Source organism: Electrona antarctica (genome assembly GCF_951216825.1).
Source record: "Electrona antarctica genome assembly, chromosome: 5".
Classification (NCBI taxonomy): Eukaryota; Metazoa; Chordata; class Actinopteri; order Myctophiformes; family Myctophidae; genus Electrona; species Electrona antarctica.
Window position 1 is genome coordinate 21,099,740 of NC_136810.1, and position 9,007 is coordinate 21,108,746.

Here is a 9,007-nt window from a genome sequence, read left to right on the forward strand (position 1 = left end):
GCAGACATAGGTTGTGTTCTTCAATGTGATTTTATGTTCAGGCGTCCACCCTGAGGTCATTTATCCACGTCTCAATTCTCCAATAAATCAATCAATCAATGAATCACTGGATGTTTGGTGTTGGCTGGCTGTATTTGGGGACTGCAGGGAAGGATGGAGTCCATATTTTTGTGTTGCCCCTGTTGACCCCTAGGTGGGGTCGTAAGCACCTGGTGGTGACCCCTACCGCGTCACCAGGTATAGGGGTCGTCTCTATTGGACACTGTGTGTCCAAACAGATGGCCATGACCTGTGGGGTTCCACAGGGGTCCATTCTAGGACACCTCCTATTACAGTAATCTATATATGCTTCCCCTGGGACAAATAATAAGCAATAATAAAGTCAATTACCATAATTATTATGCAGATGACATATCAGGTAACAGTATCAGTTACATCAACTGACTATGGTCCTGGTTGATTCCCTCTGTCATTGTATTGAGGAAATCAATGACTGGATGCGGCAAAAATGTATTCAGTTAATTGATGAGATCATTGTTTTTGGACCACAGAATCAGAGATTCATCACCGTGAATCGCGGTCTCTTATAGAATCAGGTGAGAGATCTTGGTGTTTTCCTAGACTGAGATTAAAATTTTCCATCTGCCTATTATCACCTTAAAAATATTGCAAGAGTCAGGGGAATTATGTCCAAGCAAGACCTAGAAACACTTAGACATGCTTTTGTTTCCAGTAGACTGGAATTACTGTAATGGTCTGCTCACAGGACTTTCAAACAAAGTTCTTCGTCAACTCAAACTGATTCAGAATGCTGCTGCTAGAGTGCTGACGAAAACTAGGAAATATGACCATATTACACCAGTCCTAAAATCCTTACATTGGCCACCAGCATCCCAGAGAATTGTTGTCTAAAAATCTGTTTGTGGCTCTGGGCCCTGCAGCTACATCTCAGACATGCTGAAGCCATATGAACCATCTAGAATCCTTAGGTCATCAGCGGCTGGCCTACTAATTGTTCATCCCATAGTTGGAACAAAACATGGGGAAGCAGCATTTCACTATTATGCACCACAAACCTGTAATAATATTCCAGGTTATATTAGGAAATCCCCAACCATCGCTGTTTTTAAGTCTTAATTTAAAAACATATTTATTGCCTATTTAATAACAGCTAGGTCTTGCCTGGGCTTTTAATCAAAGGTGGGAGTATTTGTTCTAATTGATATGCTCCTTTATCTTACAGTATTTCATTGTGTCTATTGTCTATCGTTGTTCATTTTTAAGTGCACTGTTGCACTCTGTATATGTTTTTATTTCTGTAAAGCACTTTGAATTGCCTTGTGCATGAAAGGTGCTATATAAATAGAATTGCCTTGCCTTGCCTTGCCTTAATTGTCATACATACTGCATCAAATCTTCATCATAACAATGAAATATAATTATCCACTTTAGAAAGAGACACACCAGAACGGTTTAGACTTTTCAGAATGCATATATTTATTCACCAGGACAGTACAAAGTATCAATAGAGGCGTCATAACAAACGAACATTCTGGAAAAAATTGCCAATTTACAAGCTCACGAGATGTCACATTGCAACGCATTATGAGCTTGTAGATCTTGTTGACCGTGGTCAACAAATTGTGTGTTAAAAGTGATTAATTAAACCATTTAAACACCTATATTTAGTTTACTAAATATCTTTGCTGATGGTAGCCGATCTACAACCTCACACTCATGCGCTGTGAGCTAGTAGATCGGCTGTTTTGACCAAAATGTTATAGCGGTCAACTCCCCAACGTCCATTTAGTCTCTTAGTCTTTTGGTTTGTCCTGCTGTAAATCAAATGAATCCAAGCATGTTAACTTGTGCCTTAGCAGAAACGGGAGCGTACCTATGTTCCCCAGGTTCTATGTTCCCCACCATGCAAAAAAGATTCTTTGTTCCCCACTTAGAATAAACCTAAACCTAAACCAGAAACCTAACCTAGTAATTTTTAGTAATTCTAGTAAGACTAAAAGTATTTTAGCAACTTAGTCTTAGTGTTACTTTTAGTAGCAAATTCTGATTTAAGCTCAGTCTTTGAACAATCCATTGAACTTTAGGCCTGCCTGGGCTACTTAAACTATCTAGTCTTAGCCAACTAAAAATTAACACTGGCATAAAATAAACTAAAACATAATTGCTCTTCAACAAAGATGGCAAAAACAAACATTCTTTGTTCTGTACTTATACATACAATTGTATAGTACAAAACACTGAAGTCCTAAGTGGGGAACATATAGAACCTGGGGAACATAGGGATGACCCTGCAGAAATTAACATTCTGAGATATCTTATATATGTTTTTGGAAGGAGAAATGACAAACATGGCCACTGATTGATTGATTGATTGATTGAAAATTGTATTAACAGTTTGCCGAATTACAGTACATTTCAAGCACAAACTCAATACAAAGGCTGTTAACTGTGAGTGGACGACCCAATTAAGCATTACACTTGTTTACAACAGGGTCCACCATGTTCAAATCATCAAAACAAATCCAGAATAGAGACACTATAGGGTCCATGTGGTTAACTTGTTGTCACAGGGCCGAGCAGGAATTGAGAGGAGGATTTGACAGGAAATGGACACTATGAACCATCATTATTCTTTCCCAACAACTTTCCCAGCATCATCGTTCCACTTCCTCAGAAACTTCAATCTTCTTGGCAAACTTCTCCTACGTTCGAAAAAATAGACAGTTATTTGACATCATTCATACAGTATAACTATGTTTTAGTTGTATTCAGCTTTTTTTTTGTCTCAAGGCCTACATGGTTTAGGCCAGTGGTTCCCACCGTGGGGTCCAGGGACCCCCAGGGGTCCTTGAGGGAGTTCCAGAGGGTCCCCAGCTAAATGATAGTTTGGAACCAAATGGACCCTTATGGGTCTGTAACTCAGAGAGTGTACAAATGAAACCAAATGAACCAAATGGACCCTATCGGGTCCATTTGGTTCCATTTGTACACACTCAGAGTTAAATTAACATTGATTTTACAATATATATTTGGGGTCCCAGAGATAGTAAAGTCATTAAATGTGGGTCCGTAGCCTAATGCATGTCAAGGGGTCCTTGACATTAAAAAGGTTGAGAATCACTGCTAGAGCCATATACAAATCTTCTCTTAGACTTAGATTATCTTTGGCAATGGCATATCTTTTCAAATGGGGGTCCACAAAGCTTATTAGTGTCAATTTGGGGGTCCATGAAAAAGTTTGGGAACCACTGGTTTAGGCCTATGGTGAAAGTCTAAGTATACGTATATGGAATAAAGAATGTACTTGAGTAAAAGTATTGGTATCACAATGTACTTAAAGTACCAAAAGTAGAAATGACATACTATATGCAGAATGTTTTGAAATTAATGCATACATAAAAGTATTTTAAAAATAGCAGATCTAGACCAATACAGCCGATCTACACAATGTGATGCGACGCATTGTGTAGATGCTGGGATTGGAGATCGGCTATTTTCAAATGCCCCAAAATGTATATAGGGCTGAAGTTATAGTGGCTATAACCAAAATCTACAAAGTAACCAAAGTTTTGTATGTAGTAAAAAAAGCTTTGCTGAAAATACAAGAGCTCTCTACAAGAGCTTGTGGATCTGCTATTTTCAGCCAATATTCCCCTCAGAATAGAGAAAAAATGATCCTATCACACAAAGATCTTGCACAATTTTGAGGTATTTGTACTTGAGTATTTCCAATTTCCAATACCTTTACTTCTACTCCACTACATCGCAGAGACAAATGTTGTACTCCACTACAATTATTTGAAAATGTTAGTTACTAGGTAGGTTAACTTTATAGGTTAACCTATAAAGTTAACCTATAGTAACCTATAGTAACTAGTTACTTTGTAGATTTTGATTGTTATTACAAAACATCATTAATCACTCCAGCCCAATACACATTTTGGCCATTTGAAAACAACCGATCTACAAGTTCATAATGCATCATGATCATATATAGGTCCCTATGCGACACATTGTGAGCTTGTAGATCTGCTATTTTCTAAATAATGTTATACATTTGAAAACATTCTACAAAATGTTACATTACCAATACCTTTGTACTTTTACTCACGTCAATTTTAAATTCTGGACTTTTACTTGTAACAGTATTTCTACATTGCAGTATTGATACTTTTACTTAAGTACAGATTGTTTTTTTCCACCACTGCTACATAAGGTGAATGGCCAAAAGTTGCAAAACGGAGAAAAAGCAGTAGAAATAGGCTACACTCATTTGTCTCTCGTGCAGACGAGACATTAAGCAGAAAATTACAATTATTTACCTTCCACGGAAGAGATTATGCAGATGTCCAATGCCTGCAGACAAGAGATAAACATTATATTTGGGCATAATATTAATAATTATAATGATGCAAGTGGGCCCCAAAAATAATTAGCAAAACACTACGATTGTAATGATTATAATAACATTTAAAGCTGCACTATATGTACACTGTCTTCTTCTACCCCGGATTTCCATGCTCTACCATACAGATTGGGGGGAGGAAATAAATGTATTCATTAAGTTGCATAAATATAAAAAAAAAAAAAAAAAAAAAAACGTTTTTGTTTTTTTCTTTTCATTGTTATACCAATACATAGGAACTTAGAGTAAACTATGGAATACATTCGATTTGATAAACCTGATGCATGTGGTCAGATGTGAGGTGACCACTTAAAAGGGATATTTCACTTTCAATATTTTTATGGATTTTTATATTTATTGTTTTCATTTTCCAAAATATTAAAATAAAATAAAAAAGCAATTAAAAAAAACACACACACACAGTCTCCTCACGTATTAGGAGGGCACTATGAGTCACCAGAAACAAGGATGGGTGTTTTCGATGAATCTAACATGGTTAAAGCAATGGGTTCAAAACTGTCTGGGGTGTTCACAAAAGCCTGATGAAATTAATGATTCAACATTGTTTTTGAAAGTGAAATATTATAAGTGGTCAGAAGGCATGACGTCTGATCACAAGGGTTTGGGTCCCGGGGAGACACTAAAATATATCTTGTGGGTCCACCAAGTGATTTGGTTGTATATAAACAGCCAAAAGAGCGGTCCAAGTACAGAGTGACCTCATGGAACATTGTGTCGTTTGGTTTACCTACCCTTAATGGCGTGAGGAAGGAAGTTGAACAGGCCCATCCAGCCCTCCACTGGCTCGGGTTGCTGAGCCCCCAACAGCAGCAGCACCAGAAGCACGGAGCAAAACGACCTCATCCTGAAACCAAGAACCAACAACGACATACAGACAGTACATTAGGATGGATCGATCTGATACGCCGTGCGTGCGTGCGTGCGTGCAACCAATGGAAAACGCTATGATTGCCTTGATTACAACCTCACATATTTGTTTCGCACAGATACAGTAGTTTGACCCTGAGTCGAGACATATTGTTAGGTCAAGGTTTATTTGTTCCAAACGACTTGCACTGGTACACTAGGTTTCAGCTCAGAGTCTAAGTCAGTGTAATGTTTCTAAATGCCAAGCCTAAACGGTGCTATTTAATTTTGTCACATTATTATGCAGCGTACAAACAGGCCAAGGTATATTTTATCTGTAGCGTTAAGTAGTAAAAGATAACGTATAGAATCATCATAACTCAACACCTCAACACTTATTTCTTACCTTTCCAACGGACGGCGTCTATGAGAAAGTGATGACTTGAAAGGCCAGCTGTGCCAGCGAGGGTTGTTGTGTGATTCTAGAGGAAGGTGAAGAGTGTGTCTGAAGGTTGACAGATCGCTGTGTGTTCTCCCGGACCACACCAGCGTTTTATAGCTTCTGCATGGACTTGTTTAGTCATTGTGTTGTTGTTGTTGTGTGTTTCACCACTGTGTTGTATGCGATAGCGATCATATGTCGTAACATCCAGGATATGTGGTCACACACACAAGGCCTTATCTCCACGGACACAGACACAACACACGTTTCTCGTTTTCTGATGGTGCTCCCCATCATCGCGCTCAATGCATGGGTCTTCAACGTGTTGGGGGTCCGGGACCCCTATGAGGGCGAGGTCCTCAGAGTTACAACAGGGAGGGGGCTGCCAAATCTTTGTGCGATAGGAATTTATAGAATACGGTAGATTCGATTAAATTACAGGTGTTTTTATTATCCACAAGGGATTTTTTTTTCTCGGGTCATAGCATACAGACAAGACAATTAATACAATATACATAAATGCACGACAATTAAAACACCCGGGAAAGTACTTAAATGATATAAAAGCTCATTCTAAATGTAAAAGAATCTTTGAGAGAAAGCAATGTCCTGCACAGGCTTCACTTCTATTGAGACGTTTAAATGGTGTCAAAGGTCATGGGTCACCCAGACAACACTAGGATCTGGCACGAATTGTGACCTGATGGTCAAGATTCAATTTATCCCCTGAGCAAGCGTTAGCTCAATGGTAAGGAAACCGTAAGGATTCAATGAAATCCAGGGTAGAGGAGGAAAGTTACATGACTCTAACATACTAGAAATCATGAGGCCCCTTTTCCACCGGTTGGTTCCCAATGGGAACCGGTTCAGTTCCTTGTGGTTCTTAGTCCATGAGCCTGAGCTCCAAATTGGACCGTTAATTATGAATTGAGTGGGCAAAACCATACCTATATTAGATCGTTATCACCATGTAACTTCACCAGTTGATTACTTATACACGAAGACAATGATTTATTGTATTACAAATTGTATTTATTTAAATAAGCAAATTAGGCATATTATAGGAAAATATGCAAAAAATAGAAAATATGAAAAAGCTACTACTGTGGAAGGGTTATCATATATTAATTTACTTATGTTGATCCTATAAACAATAAGGGATAGTTTTGCCCACTCAATTCATAATTAACGTTCCAATTTTGGAGCTCTGGCTCATGGACTAAGAACCAAAAAGAAACGAACCGGTGGAAAAAGGGGCCTGAGTGCAAAGAAAACAGCGTAGAAGTGCTTCACAGAGCAGATGACTGTACCATTCAGGGGTCATCACTATGTCCCTATACTCAGTCTGGACCAGTGTTGTTTTTGGCAGCAAATTTCTATTTTAGTTTAGTCATAGTCTTCGGAATGAAACTCCATTTAGTTTTAGTCATATTTTAGACGAAAACAACACTGGTCTGGACAGTCTCCTATATTCTCCAAGGTAGGCGAGATACTAATACTATGTATTGAAAGATCTACTCATTGAATTAATACAGAATAATTTATTTAGATTATTACACAAACAATTCACACCACCTGCACACACAGGCCGAGTGGCCTTTGCCCTGACATGATGAAATACGAGGCCTGCTTACAGTGCAATTAAAGTAGCTCAAATACATTTACTGTAAGTGAAAGTGATTACATGTTACATATGCATTTACAGGCAATTCAAAGATAGTTTTGAGTTGTTTACTGCTAAATGTTTAATGCATTTATATAGCGCCTTTATCCAAGGCGCTTTACATAGATTGTGCATTACATTCACCCATTCACACACACGTTCACACACCGATGGCGGCGGAAACCATGCAAGGCACCAACCTGCACATCAGGAGTAATTAGGGGTTCAGTGTCTTGCTCAAGGACACTTCGACACTAACTCTGGGGGAGCCCACAGGGTTCGAACTGGCAACCTTGCGGTTACCATCCGGCCACTCTACCCCTGAGCTACTGTCGCCGAATTTCTGATTAGTAATTTGATTCATTATTAATAATTTAATATATCATCACTAATGGAAAAGGGGATATTATATTATACTATTTGGATGGGTGCGTGCGTGCGTGCGTGCGTGCGTGCGTGCGTGCGTGCGTGCGTGCGTGCGTATAAGATGCATGTAAAAATATTTTCAAATCGTTCTCCTTTTATGGCATGCCCCACAAAATAGTCAGTGAGAAGCATATCATATGAATGAACAAGCAATTTTGATCATGGTTTCCGAAGAGGGCCGTCGTTGGGCAACGCTGCCACTGTCACCATGACTGCTCGCTTTTATCGATTGAAAGGACCATACGGAAGTAGAAGATCTGATCTGCGATCAGTTTGTCATGCAACCGTTATTGTGAAAGAAGTATTTAGTGGACATTTTCAGTTCCGTTTATTTGCATACATCATGACATACATACAAGGCATAGCCTACATACATACATACTGCACAAGAGCCACACTGACTTATAATATAAAGTTGAATAGTTCAAACAATATGCACATACTGTACTGTATGTGACAGATTATCTTACATACATTATTTATAAAATATAACTTTGAGTAAACTTTGCATACTGTATCTTTAGTGTCCTCTCTCTCTCACACGCACACACGCACGCACACACACGCGCGTGTGTGCGTGTACATGTACGTGTGCATGTGCACGTGCTTGCACCGTGTGCGCGCGCGCGTGTGTGTGTGTGTGCGTGTGTCATTGCCTTGTTTGACAAAAAATAAATAAATTAAAGTAAAATAATGATTTGCAATGTGGTAAACAAAACCGGGATCCTGGTGAGTCATGACCAGGCATAAAACCTTTGATTCGGTGAAACGATTTCAATAATGTAGCATATCATACTTTTATCCCCAAAAAATCAAAAAAATCAAATAAAATAAATCTCACAGAATCAAATGTTTTATGGTCATGTCACCAGGATCGCGCACGCACGCACGCACGCACGCACGCACGCACGCACGCATGCACGCACCCCTACCGCGTCACCAGGTATAGGGGTCGTCTCTATTGGACACTGTGTGTCCAAACAGATGGCCATGACCTGTGGGGTTCCACAGGGGTCCATTCTAGGACACCTCCTATTACAGTAATCTATATATGCTTCCCCTGGGACAAATAATAAGCAATAATAAAGTCAATTACCATAATTATTATGCAGATGACATATCAGGTAACATATCAGTTACATCAACTGACTATGGTCCTGGTTGATTCCCTCTGTCATTGTAT

The 9,007-nt window shown here is 39.0% G+C and overlaps 1 long non-coding RNA gene across 1 annotated transcript; it reads right to left on the reverse strand.

Moving 5' to 3' along the window:
- Window positions 1-1,472: 1,472 nt before the first annotated feature.
- Window positions 1,473-5,827, reverse strand: LOC306922815. Its single transcript, XR_013789967.1, has 4 exons — window positions 5,700-5,827; window positions 5,179-5,291; window positions 4,344-4,377; window positions 1,473-2,723 (listed from the first exon to the last, which is right to left on the reverse strand). It is a non-coding gene; the product is annotated as an uncharacterized lncRNA (long non-coding RNA).
- Between the last annotated feature and the right edge of the window lie 3,180 nt (window positions 5,828-9,007).